The sequence below is a fragment of the Pinus tabuliformis genome, chromosome 6, assembly GCF_031772625.1.
Source record: "Pinus tabuliformis cultivar Carrire ecotype Pingquan chromosome 6, CPIR1, whole genome shotgun sequence".
Lineage (NCBI taxonomy): Eukaryota > Viridiplantae > Streptophyta > Pinopsida > Pinales > Pinaceae > Pinus > Pinus tabuliformis.
Genome location: NC_142292.1, coordinates 506,154,048 through 506,171,432, shown reverse-complemented (window position 1 = coordinate 506,171,432; position 17,385 = coordinate 506,154,048).

The window sequence follows — 17,385 nt, the reverse complement described above, 5'->3', positions numbered from 1 at the left end:
AAATTTTCCAAATAACATAATTCATGCATATCATATAACATCATTCTTTCTCATTTATAATTGCATTTCACATTGCAGCAATTTATGTGATGAGTTTTCTTGTTGCCATTAAGCTACCACTACTTAATCCCGTCAGCAACGTTAGTTATAAATATGCATTAGTTAACACGTATTCCATTTCCAAGAATGTTCATGCATACAATATTGTCATGTATAAAAGCATATGCAAATACTCATTAATGTATAAATGTCAACAACAGTTGATTTAATACTCTCAGCATTCCCAATTTTTCCATAGTCGGTTGTTCCAATTCAAGTCATCATTAATGGAGTATTATCTTACGTTTACTATGGCTAGCTTGGGTCATGCATTGTTAATGTAATTAAACATAATCTCTCTAATATACAAAGATCATAACTCTATATCATAATGGCTAATCTTTGTGCATACCATTGCTTATCATATAAGCCTTTCTTTAATGTATGCAACCCATAATCCTTTCACTAGAATACTACCAGCATTTCATACAACAAACCACATACCTCTTTCTTAAAGGAAGTCATTTTAATCCTCATTTCTCTATCTTCCGATGTGAGGGTTTCTCTTTCAAGAAATTATTAAAGATATCTATCTTTAGGCATAAAAATCAAGATACAAAAACAAGGTTTTACTTATCCTTTATGTATCAAAATCAAGCAATCAACACAGCTCATCCAACAAGACAATCTCTCCAAGAGATTATTAATTTCAAAGAAGCTAACATGACCACTTTCTCTAAGTACACACCGACTTACAATTCCAAAGTCACAATAACTACCAATATGCAACATGTGTTCTCCTAACACAATTACTTTACTTCAATGCACATAGTTCTTTTCATGAATCAAGTAAGGATTTTGGTTCTTGTATGAACACTATTCTAATGTGTCTTTAAAGAAAAGAACCTCTATTTCCATTTTCAAGAACTCTCATAAAATCCTTCATTTTCATACATGAAGTATGCATACTCTTAGGATGAGACTATATTTATGTATATATGTAATATACTCTTTCTTCGATAAGTTAGAAATGAATATCTATGTGCCTAGAAGCACATCTTTAGCTATATTTATCATGCATGTAATGCATAATCATTTCACTAGAACTTAGAAACTAACTAGATTCATAATGCAATTAGCATATATATATTTTCCAAGAAGCTTTTATCAAATAAAGATACATACTTTAATTCAAAAGAACTTGGCCACTTTCCAAGCTATGTCCTCAGGACATTTATTTGCCTCATCTTCTTTTCTCAAGAAGATACTTTGGCTATATTTAGCAAGGATTTATAGACAAGAGACAAGCATCTCACACACAAGACTCACGTGGGGTCTTTCTAATAGGAACTACCTATTTTCTTTACCAAGAAAACATACAAAATAATCAATCTTTAACTGCATGTCTTAACACATTTTCTTTACCAAGAAAATCTATAAAAGAACCATTCTTTTATTGCATGCATTCAAATACTTTCTCTACTAAGAGATCATATAAAACATTCATACGTGTTCTTCAAGTAAGTGAACAAGACACTTATCTTATCCTTGGATCAACATGCATAACTAACAAGTTAAACCACCCTTACCGGAAGCAATTGCTCTACTTATGCAATTAGAAGCATAATCTCCTAAGTGTCGCACATGCACCAGAGTTACCACTTGATGCTAGATGCAACTACTATCATAACACTACTTATCTGACCATTCCAGAATAATGACTTCAAGGAGACATTATGAAAAATCATTATCATCAACACACTATAGTTATCATTTTTCCAACTCCTTAAGCATGGTCAAGGAATACTCACATGCACATCGAGTGCTATCTAGTCATCCCCAGACTTAGAGTCTTCTGCAAGATTCTGACACCCAAAGCTTGCACTATCTGGTCATCACCAGACTTAGCGATTTCTTTTTCCCATCTCCGTCTGTCCCCACAGCACAGTCTTCTTCCTTCTCCTTGCTTCCTTTTCCTTTGGAAGCATCTATGGTTGGGGAAGGTAATTAGAGTTTACTGACAACTGTATTAACACAGGTAGTCTATTTATGAATAATTATCACATGTAATTATATCATGAATGGGTCCTAGAAATGTTACCCACTGAACATGCCTCTACCCTTAACTTCACACTGGAATGCAACATGCATAAGAAATCCATCATTCCCATAGTAGAGATAAATTCAACCATCATTAAATCGAGGCTCCAATGGTTTTTATCTCTCAACAAGTAATGATAAACACATACCATGCTAATGGATTTCACTTAATTAGAGGGTAATCATCATTAAATCTATTAAGACATAAGCATATACTATTCATCATGCATTCTCATGGTGAATAAAATTAAGAACTCTTCTCATGCACAACCGGACTATAGCACAGAGAGAGTAAAAATCTTCATACACATTCCATGCATGTGACATCAATCAACCTTCACTTACTTTCGAATTTGTAATAATCTTAAGTCCAATTGAATTAATGCATATAAGTTCTATGGGTTAGTCATACAACACTAACCAATCTCAACTACCAATCGTCTTCATGCATCCATGACAAGACTGAATCAAAAGCTAGTTATGACAATCAAGTTTCGCTGCTTGACTCATTGCATGTTTTCAATATCTAAAGGGGTTCTTCTAATGTCTTTTTTTTTAAAACAATTTTTCATCCTATTCAAGGATGTTCCCCTAATTTATATTCATGCATTGGCTCATTAAGTTTTATTCATTGTAACTTCAATTTTGTTCATTAAATGCATCATTGTTATTGCCATATTTGCAAATCTAAACTTGGTAGTTGATTGTCACTTCCCTCAATGAGTGTTCAATATTGTTCATGAATATAATGAGTACTCAATATTGTTCTTAGGTGTGACAAAAGTTTCATTGTCTTTTATCCTCATCAGGAATTTAACGTTATGAACGTAGTTATGCAACAACTTATTACTTACTACTTAAAGCAGTTATAAACATGAATCACACCTATCATGCCAGAAGTAGTGTACTTCATAAATGAATATGTGAATGATTAAACTCGTACCTGAGTTAATGCCTACTGATGGCGTACCTCAATACCCTTTTCGCTTACCAATTCCCAAAGGCGCCAGTACTGCAACCTTTAGCTCTGATACCACTCGTCACATGCCCCGGTAACCTCGCATGTAAAAGGTAGGGAGTTAGAGTTTTTTCACACAAATTATCACAAGTAATTAACCAATTCACAACTCCACAATTCATCATTAACCATTAAAAATAATATTCATTAGTGCAGCAAGTAATTTCCATCAAGGACAGTAAGTTTCATAACCATTGCGTAACCCTTAACCATCACGGTAATAACATAAACTGTCTCATTAATCCATGCATCCATTTTCTTGATATCCTTAACCATATTAGATATTCATGTACTAAGACATTATGCTTGTCACAACAAATAAAGAACCATCATCATCAAGGACCCATCATTATCAACGGACACATAAGGCAATCACATCAATCACACCATTGAACACGGATATACCTTGAAAACCCCGTAGGGTGAAAACCAGCAAACGCTTAATCTTATTATTAAACGCTCGTGAGGGTTTTCACCCCTCACTCAATGGCTTATAAGGGATTCCATCCCTTAACCATTGTATTAAATCTTTATAATGAATTATCATTAAGCTATCACATAACTAGCTAAAAGCTAATACAGCTTTCATGTAATCTTTTATTTACATACCGCCACATGCAATAATCCTTGTGGCATAAATACTGCAATTTGGACTCATCTGCATGGACAAATAATCCTTATCCTGCCAATATTAAACATCACTTTCCTCTGGCACCAACCGCCATCGTTTCCTGTCAATGCTGTTGACAACAAGCTTGGCAACAATATTAGATACATTATCAATAATTCATTAAACAACCTTTAAAAAGGATCTTTTATCATCTACTCATCTGTATGAGCACACATATCATACTAACTCACTAGTACGTCTATTCAAGTAAATTCTTGTTCTACTTTACACAAAGCTTATTCACACTGGTGCATATCTCTCTCTAGGAGATCTAACCAATAGTTTACAAGTCCATGTTTCTTTCTAAAAACATACAACACAATGGTCAAGATTTATCATAGCTTTGCTAACATACAAAGAACACATCTCCATAACACAATGACTGTTCTTTGAGCCATTAGCTTATCCTAATATCCCTTCTTCAATATATGCAGTGGACATAGTCTTTAAAAGATACAAGCATGGACTCATTAAGTATTTCTTTAAACAAGAAAAGAGATAAATTAATCAATCTTTTACCATATACATTACCACATGCATTAACCCATTCTCTTTACAAAGAGAACCTATAAAATCAATCATTCTTCTAATGCATGCACTAAAATTCTCTCTATAAGAATGCAGTTACTGAAGATACACTAAGGTTCTTTCTATAAAGAGTGCAGTTACTTATCTTCAGATCTGGCGTGAGTATTAACAGCTGCCTTAAACCGCTCCAAAATGGCATGTCTGCACGCATCTTTCACAGCTGGTGACGTATTTAACGTACAGTAGTCAAATACATGTTTCTGGGTATGTTTGAATTCTACAGCTATTATCGTGCTCAGGGCGATCAAACCCAGAAATCCCAAGAACAAGTAAAATCCCAAACGGGTTGACTGCATATGATTCATCCTCGGCGCGGGAATTGGAATTAATCAGCGAATCCACAATTTTGATTTCGCTTGGGATAACTCCGCCTGCTCTGCAACTCCATCAATGTAGATAAGTTACTTCACAGATAAACGCTCACATTCTTGGTTGGCACCCAATCTCCATCGCTGGTCTGCGACAGTTACACGGAGTCTTTCTTTCCGAATGCGCGCTCCGTTTGTATGGCGACCACTGGATTAATCAATGCAACACCCCTTCCCCTGTTTTGCTCGCAACCACTCATATTTCATCCACTGCCATATGGGCCCGTGGGACTATGGTATTTTTTTTGCTTTGCGCATACTCCATCTCCAATGCTGTTAAACAGATTCAGTTAATAATGGTTCCATCGATTTCGTAATGGAGAATTAACCAGATGTGAAGTAATGCCTCCCCCTATACGATCTCATCCCATTCTAATATCAAGAATCAGTTCCGGATGTTAAGGATCACTTCCGAAACTGAATAACTTATTCATAACTGTTAATTATGATGAGTTACGTGAGGAATTGTAACTAATTCATAACTCATTTTATGTTGAGTTACACGAGGGATATGACAACCAATTTCTTTATGTTTTATATAGTTTCGTGAGTGTGAAGTAGGATTTTAAGTAGTTATCTTTAGGAGAAGAATCTCTCCCTAGTTTAGCTCTACAACACCAAAATTTCTTTTATGAAATGAAGTTTAGCTCTATAACACCAAAATTTCTTTTGTGAAATGAGTGTCAAGATGAGGGTCTTATGTTTTTTTCATTATTCCTTTACATTTTATATAGTTTCGTGAGTGTGAGGTAGACTTGTAGATAATTATATTTAGTAGAAGAATCTTTCACTAGTTTCCCCTATAAGGCTGAATTTTCTTTTATGAAATGAAAGTCAACATGAGGGTCATTTGTTTTAAGTGATTATTTTTTTACTTAGTTTCATGAGTGTGAGGTAGATTTGTAGGTAATTATATTTAGTAGAAGAAACTTTCACTAGCTAGTTTAGCGAGTGTGAGATAGACTTGTAAGTAATTATATTTGGTAGAAGAATCTTTTACTAGTTCCCTTATAACACTGAATTTTCTTTTATGAAATAAATACCAATTCCTTTAAGTTTTATATGATTTCCTAAGTGTGAAGTAGGCTTTTAGGTAGCTATTTTTAGGAGAAGAATCTCTCCCTAGTTTAGCTCTATAAAACCAAAATTTCCTTTATGAAATGACAGTCCAGATGAGGGTTATTTGTTTTTCGTGATTATTCCTTATTATTTTATATAATTTCGTGAGTGTGAGGTAGACTTGTCAAAGTGAGATAGATTGGTAGGTAAATCATATTCAGGAGAAGAATCTCTCGTTAGTTTCTTTCTATCACCCTCAATTCTTTTTTTTAATGAAATAAAAACCATTCCTTTGGTGTAAAGTAGACTCTTAGATAGTTATTTTCAAGAGAAGAATCTCTCCTTAGTTTAACTCTATAATGCCAATTTTCTTTTTTATGAAATGAATATTATCAATGTTCAATTAAAAAATAACACTTTCAAGACTGATTATCCAAATTAATTTCCGTCTAAATCACTGACTAACATTTAAGTCAACTCATTAAAATTTTTGAGAAACAACTTACATACTTACACGTCAGATTTACAGTTTCAAATTTCTTTTACCCGTCATTTTTATACGTTCAAAATGCAAATAAAAGCTCTGTGAAAAGTCAAATTCCATGCCTGCTGGGCACTGTTTGGTTTAACGGAAAATAAAATTTCCATGTAACTGCAACGTAAGTTACCTGTAGTCATAAATTTTATGCAGGCCTTCTCAGGGTTGACTTGACTGTTTGGGCACTGTTTGGTTTAACGTAATTCTTACTCCAACTTTCAGAAAAAGCATCCTTTGAAGTTCCAAAATGCAACGTAAGTTACGTATGGTTATGATTTTTGTGCCGTCAGAAATAAACTGAAGGCCTCCTCAGGGTTGACTTGAATTGTCTGGGCAGTGGGCACTGTTTGGCTTAACGTAATCCTTACTCCTTTAGTTTTCAGAAAAATCCCTTGTGATTCGAAAATGCAACGAAAGTTACATATAGTTATGATGGTTCTAAATTTGTCTTAATCTACGGCACGGCATGACATCAAATACTCCAATGAACAAAACCTATCCTTAGAGGAATAGGATCTATCTTTCTCTAGAAATTGGACAGGATCAATTTGACAGCTCTTTGCATACGTAATTTCATCCCATGTTTTGAAATTTTGAAATTTCATTTTTTTTCCAAAGAAATAAAAAAAAAGAAAAGGAAATAATCATTATGCTCGTTAAGTGTTTTCTTTTCTTGGATTAAGAAAATATTGTTGAGTAGCAACGACTCATCACGTTTTGTTTTTATTTGGTAATGCATTTTGGTTGGGCTACCTCACATTTTCATATAGTCAAACTAGGTTTTAAACTTAGAATAAGAGGAGAGTGGATTAACAATGTTAAGGTATATTATTTTTGTGGGTTTAATCGTTTAGAGTATGTGTTGCAAGATCTAATGAAGACTTAGGATCAATTCTCGACTTAAGGAAGACTCAGGATCAATTCCCTATATCTGCAAGTCTCACGGATAAGGGGAGTCTACTCCTTGAGCCCCATACCATAGCAGGATAATATACTCAATGTGATTTGACCCCTGAGCTCGTGGGTTTCACCCAACCAACTCAGCTGCCACACCACACATTACTGTATTAGAGTATGAGCTCGTGGGTTTCACCCAACCAACTCAGCTGCCACACCACACATTACTGTATTAGAGTATGTGTTCTTTAAGAGGTTACACATTCAAAATTAGAGGGGTGAGTCCCTTGTTCCACAAACAAGAGGGTTTGATACACCAATTTGGTGGGTCCCTTATCTCACAAACAAGGTGGTGTCATACACCAATTTGGCGTCTAGCTCGGTTGTTACACTAAAATTAGATAATAATAATAATAATTAAAAATTAAACTAACATAATTATATAATTTAAATGGTCAACAAATATAAATAGATATCAAAACACCTTATAATACATTTTACATTATTAAGATTTTAAAAATCAAAAAAATTATTATCATTAAAAAATTATATATATATATATATATATATATATATATATATATATATATATAACAAGAGTTTTTACCATAGAAATTTATCTAACGTTACCATATATATAATATGAAGAGTTTTTTACCACGAAAATTTATCTTATTTTTTTATCATAGAGATTTTTAATCTATAAATAGACTTTGTTACAATATGTGATTACTAATACTACATGCTCAAAACGTTGTAACTCATGTTTATAAGACACATATTTACATGACATCTTTTTAATTAATTACTTTAATTAAAATGGTAATAAGGGAATAATGATTTTTGAGATAAATCTCAACCTTTGATTTGTGACTATCACTAAGAAAATTTTAGAATATTCCATAGAGATTAAATCCTTACCATCCACCTAATACTTAATTTTGCTTTGACTTACATATTAGTTTAACATTAGGAATTCAATTTTTGTTATTTTTTATTATTATTTAAATTTATTTATTTGTAAAGTGATTGGTTGAAGTCTTATTATGGGCTCTTTAATAACTTCTATTTCTGTTAGTTATTAATTTTTTTGTTTTTAGATTTATTTCCTTTTTTTCCTATTATTTTCATTTTCATGAATTCTAATTTTTTCTCCATATTTTCAATTTCAGATAGCTTATTATTATATAAAAAACAAATTATATATACGAAATAAAACACACACACACACACACATATATATAATTGTATATATATTAATATAAACAATATTAGGTAATCATATTTCTTAATTTTTAGTGATGACATTCAACAATACAACATTTTATTAGTTGTTTTATTTTTGTTATGAATTCTTTGTTTTTTGTTTTTATTATTGCAGGTACTATGTTGATAATTGTTATTGATAGTTAAATTAAAAATTTAATATTTGTTATTGATAATTAAATTAACATTTTAATAATTCTATTCTAGAATAGACACTTATATATAATATATAGAGACCTATATATAATTCTATTCTATTTTTTTAAAATATCTAATTGTAATTATTCTTATTTATATCATTTATTAAGTATTTAAAAAAAAAATCTTAAATAGTAAATCACAATAATTTATTATATAAATATTTTTTTTTCTTCTAAATATTATTCTAATTTTTTTAAATAATTATAATTTTTTTTTGTATTTCTTAAAATATACTTATCCTTTAAATATATGTTCATTTTTTTCCATAAGAAAAAAAGTGTAATTTTTCATTAGGAATGAAGAAATTACATCGGGTAGATGCATTAAAATGCATTTTGTTCATGAGTTTAAGTGACAATACAAACTAGAATATGTCGGCATAATTGTCATCCATGATCATGTATATCCATATGTTAAATACCAAAATGTGACATCAAAGATCTCCTGACCAGATCAACAACTAAGCTTGAGAAATAACATCAGTGAATGGCCTATGGAAGTATTCTTATAAGTCTTCCCCTAGTTGTTCATAGATTTTCCAACTACCTAGATCTTGTTGAGCACTTGATTTAGATAATATGTATGTTGATGTATTGCACTACCTGTAGATGTGACACAAATAAATATGGTCAAATGAATGCTTTAAATGAAGAGTCTCTTCAAGAATAGGAAGCATGTGTGACTATGGCATCTTTGTGTCTCATTAAACCAACTTATAACAACCAAAAAATCCCCAAATATATGAAGAGAATGACAACCTTTTTCAATATAAAATAGTAAGAGAAAATTTAAGGCAAGTAGTTTAGCATAGTTGTTTGATCATCTACCAAAATTAAGTTGCATTTTGGATTGTTACTCTTGAAGAAACAAAACAACCCCACCACCACATATGCCAATTTCTAAAGAAGCCCCATCAAAACATGCCCATGGGGATGAAGTGTCAATTTCTTCAGCAAAGCTAATGTGAGGGGCATGCACTGGTTCCAAGACATGCAACAGAGAGAAAGTAGCCAAAACCTATGTCGCCACTTTGTCTGTGGATGAAGGCTTGTCGGGAAAATGTATTTGTTCCTAGCAATCCACACACCCCAACAAACTAGTGGGGGAATGTTTCTATACTTCTTATCATTAATTTACTCCCACCATGTCTTCCATGCCTCCAAGAAAGACTCTCCATGCCATTTAGTTGCAATGCCAGTCTTAAGTTTGCATTCAACCCATATTTTCATTGTAAAAGGGCGGGATAAGAACATATGAGCCATTGATTCTTAAGTGTTTTTGCAGAGGGTACACCAGCTTGGCCATTTCTTCCACCTCTTCTGTAAATTGTCCTAAGTAGGAATTTTATTTTCAAGAAGACACCACATGAACACCCGAGCCTTTGCTGGGCATTTCAATTTCTAGATTCTCTTCCACCACCTTGTTAAGGTCTCTAGTTTGTTAATGAGGATTAGATACAGGTATCTAGTTTTGGGACTATAATCCCCATTCAATGAGTGAACCCAATGCAAAAAATCCTCTCAGTCTTTGAGCCTAACATTGGATAGAGTTAAGACTAATATGTAGTTCTGCCACATTTCCATAAAAGCATCCAAAAGATTGAGCTGGATAGCGTCAACCCATCCTTGAGCCCATATGGTAGAACAATTTTCATCTGCCACTTGATTCAAGGTTATCCTACCATTTTTTAAAGGAATTTACCAATTTAGCCAAAAGACGATAACTTTCCCTGCATCCCACCCAAGGGTCTTCCCCAATCCTCACCTTTTTCACCATTCCCAACCTTCCAAGCGAGACCACATTAGGGGATTTTTGAGGTATAAAATGGGCCTCCTAAGAAAATTATAAAATAATAGTGGAAATAATAAAATAATATTAGATTACATCATCAAATTTTAGAGGGAAAAGAGAAAAATTTTATTTTTTCAACTCATATTTTCAACTTATCTCCCTAGGGGTTTACTCAAATTTCAAGCGGAAATACTCATTGGATGCAAAATTTGATCCTCTTCCAAAGAGTACCCTTGTTGCATACTTTCGATGGACCTTGCTACATGAAAAATGTGATTGCAATCACGTTTTTCATGTATTTCTCATTTTTTGTGTAGCAGGGTGCATCAAAAGTATGCAACATGGATACTCCTTGGATGAGGAATCAAAATTGTCATCCAACGAGTACTCTCGCTTGAAATGTGTGTAAAACTTTAGGGAGATAAGTTGAAAATATGAGTTGAAAAAGTAGTTTTATTATTTTTTAATCTTTTTACTTTTTTACTCCAAAAATGTGAATCATCCCCCATGGTTGACATCATCATCTTGAATCCTATTGGTTCTTATAAAGTTTATTTTGGTTGTACATTTTTCTTAAGAGGCCCATTTTAGACCTCAAAATTCCCCTAATGACTTTCAGTTACGTAGAAAGAAGACAAAACAACCTTTCAAATCACTAAAGCATTTCAAATTTTCTCATCTAGCAATCTAATGTAATCTTAAATTGAATGTAGATATATATATACTTCTTGTGCACCACCAAGGTCCATATACTGTTTGTGGAGAGTAGTCTCCACCCCACTTTTGTTGCCATTTCTTTCACAAATAAAGGAATGTTCTTAATGCCCCAACCCCCCCAAGCCTTTGGCTAGGAATTTTATCCCAATTGACCAATGGAAGGACAAATTCCTCTTTTGTACCTATCCATAAAAGCCTATAATACAATTGGTGAATTAAATATAAAACACCTTTAGGAATTCATGATAAGTACATCCAGTATATAAGGATGGCCTCCAGGATTGATTTGATAAGCACCGACTTGCTAGCTCTCCAAAACCACCCGAAAGTCCACACCTTTAGCCTCTTTTCAATTTTTGCAATAAGCCATTATGAGTCTCCTTTCCTATAATTTCTAGGTTTTAAGTGAAAGCCAATTTACTTTAGTCCATCATTGAAAAGATCATAATGAAATGGAAAATGGGTTTAAACATTTCTAGATTCATCCACACATAAGGCAAAGGGGGTGATAGTATATTTTTGAACATTCACTTGCATATCAATCACTATTTGCAAAAGATCAGGAGTTGTCTTTATATAGGTGATATCTATCGTGGAATCGTCATAGAATAAAAAGGATATTGTCCACAAATAGTAAGTGGGTGATCACAAGATCTTCAACCACATTGATCCCCTTCAAATTCCCAATTATCTTGGCTTCAAGAAGCAACCTGCTAAGACCCTATGCTACTAGAAGGAAGAACAAGGGGGACAATGGGAAACCCTGGCATATACCACGTTGTGGATGGAAAAAAGATGACATTGAGCCATTACTGAGAACTACTAATGCCACCCAAGTTATATAGCTCATGATCCAATTGATAAAGGGCACTTCAAAACCAATATGTGTAAGGATTAGAGATATATATAACCAGCTAACCTGGTCATATGATTTTGATAGATCAATTTTTATCACCATTCATTTTAAAAAAAAAAATTTAACTATGAAAGCCTTCTTAAGCGACCCTTATTGCCTCATGAATCTGACGTCCTTCTAGGAAGAAAAATTGCCTCTGAGTCACATTCTTAGAGAGTATCGGTTTGATTCTGTTAGCAATTATTTTTTCTATCACTTCATAAATACAGTTACATAGAAATATTAGCTTGAAGTTATCAAAGGATTGGGGATCATCTATTTTTGGGATAAGAGTGATAAAAGTTGAGTTAAAAGATGCTAGCACTCTACCATATTTTATGGTATCCTCAACCTCCCTTAGCAGGTCATTTCCCACAATGTCATAGAGTCCAAGAAAGAATTCAACCGTCCATTGATCAAGCCCTCCTGTCCTTCTGGAAACTATGAAGGAGCCCTTGCTACTCATTGTTAGTCACAAGGTCCATTAATCTCTAGTTTTCTTCATCATTAGAAAAATGGGGGGAAACCTATGACAATAGGTTCATTTCTATGACAATGGGCACTTTATACATATTATAGGAGTGTATTTTACTCAACCTGGTTAATTCCTCAAAGGAAGTATCCCTCCCTCCTTCTCGGTCATTTAAAGGCTAAATGGTGTTGGAAGCTTTTCGCCATTTAGTAAAGTTTTGAAAAAAAATAGTATTGTCATCACCACTATGCAACCATACAGTTCTACTTTTCAGTCACCATTTCACCTCTTTCTCTCCTAATATTCTTCTTTTGGAAGTATCAAGCTCAAAGATTATTTGCTTTGAATCCTCTAACACACAACCTGCCCTTTCTTGTGCCTCTAGTCTCCCCAGTTCTTCTTCAATAGCTTTGAGTTCGTTGTATTCCTTCATTTTCATAAGGATAGACCACTACAATGTAGATTTTTTAACCCTCTTTAAGTTTTTTGCAAATTGAGTAGCAATAGGAACATCCCCATCAAGGTTGTGTGGAACCCAATTTTCCAATACTAGCTCATGAAAGTCCTTATCTTCAAGCCAAGAGGCAATAAACTTGAACACGATTTTAGGTTTGATAAAGCACCTTTTCAATTCCAATAATATAGGTTGATGGTTTGATTCACCAGCCATTCCTATCCATTTCCTAAACAGGGGGATCCTTTCCATTACAGATTCTGCCACTAGAAAGTGATCCAAATGCTTTGCTACCATATCCTCTCCCAAGCACTTGTTCGTCCATGTAGTATTTATTTTTATCAGGTTCACATCAATAAGCTTACACCCACAAAAAAATGTGTGAAAAATTCAAATAAGGCCATCGACCCAAGCTCTAGGACCCCAAATTTCAGAAGGCCCCATAGTGAAATTGAGGTCCCCCTATCACCAGATTGTCGGCTTTCATGTATGATTTACCCATCAACTGGCTCCAGAAAGGGACCCTCTCATGACATGGTCCATAAATGTTAACCACCTTGAACTCCATCCCAGATCAAAGGATAAAATATTTTCCCCCAATATTGAATCAACCCCCAAGGAACCATTGACTTTTATGGTTTTTTAATTGAAGCCCGTAACAATTCTCCCAAATCTCCCTCTCACATCCATGCCAAAAAGGCACCACCCTATGAAAAGGTACTCCAACACTTGGGAAACCTTATCCCCTCCTTCCAATGTGTCATAGAGACATAAAATATCTAGATTCTTAGAATTAACCAGTCTTCGCGAGGCTAACTTTTTGGACGAGCTAGCCAGCCCCCTATAATTAAAGGATAGGAAAATCATGAGGGAGACCCCTCGAGGTCACGCACCACTCTAAGTGCCCCAATAGACTTATGTTTCCCATTAGCTACAACCTATCAATATTTTAGTTTAGCCTTGGAAATGTGCGATTTTCTCCCCCATGATCAACCCCCAGGATTTACCATAGATGAGTGCTAAGGCCTCCAAAGTTAGGGAAGGGTTCTCCCTTTGTGTGTCTAAGACATAAACTGTAGTGTGAGAGAGATTCAAAAGAGTCCTCTAACACCTTTGGAATGACAAGTCTTGAAGGAGGGCATAAATGTTTTGCAATAGGACAGGGGAGAGAAACATGTGTGATTGGGAAAAGTAGAGAAGAGGCATTACAAGAGGAAGGATGGACATAGGTTTGGACTAATCCCATTTCCAAACCGATGAATAAATTCATTAAATTATTTATAGATTGTAGAGGATGGGAAATACTTGGAGGAGTGACGATCAACGAGGAAGGAGTGCAAGAAATTCATCTCTAGAAGGACTCGATTCAATTATAGTGTCATCCACAACTTCAATTTCAGAGTCCTTCAATTTCTCCCCCATGTGATCCAACTGTTGAATAGGAGGAGGGTGCACCTCATTCATAAAAACCCCTTCATGCTTGAGTGGCCCCCTTTACCAATGAGTGCATGGATTCCCCATACTACTCTTACCTAAATATGGAAGGAACAACACATTTCCATTGTGACATCAGTGGCATTTGAAGGGGATTCCTTCATAGTCCACCTTTTGATGATGGGAAAGACCACTGTAACATAATTCAAACTCTGCAAATAAACCCTCTCGTAGATCCAAAGTGACCAATACTTGAGCTAAATACATGTTATCCAAGGACAAAAAGGAAATATCAACATCTTGGAAAACCCCCAATTTGTTTCCAATAGCCTTAAAAACATCTAGAGACCACAATTGGGGAGGTAGCGTAGGTAATCGAACCCACACCATCATGTTGTCAATCCTTTGTCGACTAGCATAAAAAAGGAAACTCCATATTTTCAGCATAACTAGAGATGAATCAATACACCAGGTCTTACCCAAAGCCCATGAGGCAACCTCAGATGAGCCAAAACAAAACATAAACCAACCTCAAACACGAATACTTACCGATGGAATCGTATCTATGGATTTACCCCATTGCTCGCTCACCCATTTTCGCAAAAAGCCCACTAAGAAGTGACGACCCCTAGCCCTACTGACCACCGCCTTCTTTGCCATGGAAATCACCTCCCCTAGCTACACATCTTCCCCTAAAACTAGATTTTGGTTGTCACACTTCACTTTTGCACACCTAGTTTTCAACCTTCTCTTTCCAAATCAGTTTTTCCCTTTAGGGTTAGCCAAAACTCCACCAATATCCTTTGGATCTACATGTGCACCACCATTAATTGACTGCTTACCTTCTTTGTTAGCAAGCATGGGTTTTGTGTTATTTTTCATGATAGGTTTTTCTTCCAGGAAACTTAGTGAAATGTCTTCTACAAGGATGCCATCTAACCTTGGCCCAATGCAGTCTATAAACCCTCCACCAAAAGTCTCCTCTCGTAGATCGACATCCAGAGTAGGAATGAAACTCAAAGAAGTAATTCCATCAACATTATCATGTTCCAGACCAAGTAAGCCATAAGAAACTTGACCTCCCAATAGACCAAGAGAAGAAGCACCAAAAACTTGGTCAGAACACGATGAAAAACCTAATGCCAAAACCACTGGTTCCTAAATAGAGTCAGACACCAAATAAACCCCCCCAACCTATTTGTTGAGACACCTAGATGAGGAAACCCTTGTGTCCTCTTTCAAGGCATAGCCCCAAGGCTGAGTCATTACTCAATCCCCCAACGCAGATATGCCAGCTATTCCCCCATCCTCCACAGAGATCTACTGAAGTGGGGCTTCAGACCAAATCAGAGCAAAATCAGTAGGATCAAAAGAGTAGTTGACAATATCCTCCATAAGACTAGATAATAAACTATTAGACTTACACCTCTACGTAAAAACTGGCCATCAGAAGATAGATTAACCCAACCACAGAGACATAAAATCTTCATGTTGAGATTGCCAAAATTTATCTACCACATGGAAAACATTGCACCACTGACCCATTTCTTGACACCACATAACTCTCATCCCCTTTACCCTTCCCACGATCGAAATGAGGATTTTGTATTATGCAAATCACTTTCAACTTTATGTTGTAAAATTGTAGAAATTAATTTATTTACATATTGGAAAAACTTAAATAACTATCTCATGTATTATAAGTAATAATTTGAATATTAGATTATGATTAGTGTAAAATAATTTTTTTCATTCATGTTTTATTAGTCCCTGCCTCTGGCATAGCAGGGACTATAGCGATCGATTGATCAGTTGACTGCCTATTAGTTGATCAGTTGACCCGTTTTTTTTGGTTTTCTTGTATTTTAACCAAAGTTTGATCATAACAATTTTATTCATGTAAATTTTATCCAAAGTTTTAACACTGAAAGCATTCTACCTCTTATTAGAGGCTTCACGTGGCCCGATGCAAGAAAATTGTGACAATACCATTTTATCCAAAGTTCAAATAGCCAATATACTTCGAAGCCCTTTCGAGGTCTTTTCCACATGTATATCAAAGCTCCTTCCACATGGCTATTAGCATGCAAGGCCCCTTCCATATGGCTATTAGCATGCAACTCTGGTATGGTAAAAGATAGTCGCCGCCTGCCCAGAAGAGTCTGCAAGATTTCAATTGCAGTCTTTGGATGTGCTCTGTTATCTACACGCTTGAGTCGCTTGAGTCTGCAAGATTTCAATTCTAGCCTTTCGACGTAGTTCATAGCTAGTTGCACCAGAGAAAGGCAGTGGCATTGTAGTTTGCGACCTGACAGACCTGGTATGTATCAGACTATCTTTATGTATTTGGGCAAACTTTAGATGCAGCTAACTCCGGAGAAGTACCTTACTTGTTATTTTATGTTATTCCACTAGCTGCAAGGGATCTACCTGCAGAGGATCATGGAGAACCTGTTAATTTAAAGCATAAATTTAGCACCGTGGCTTCAAGGTGAACTTACCAAAACCTTAATAAAAAACTCAACGAGAAATGCATCCATTTCGTTCTTTAATTTCCTCTGCTTTAAATGCATCGTTTTTTTTTTTACTTTAACTGTTTCTATTTACTGCAGGCGATATTAATGATATTGAACATGAAAACCTTACTCAAAAACTCAACGGTAAATGCCTCATTTAGTATTCTCAAGATCTTTAAGGTCTCTGGGAAATTTAAGATAGCAGATAAAGCATTTTGACACTCATTAAACTCAGCCATGCCCCGGCCCAAGACTGATGTCCTGTATGATATTCAAATATCAGTGAACATGAGAAGAATACGGTGTTCTGGTGCACTCGAGAGAATGAGCCGAAATATTCTGCAAAACTGGGAAAGTAGAGT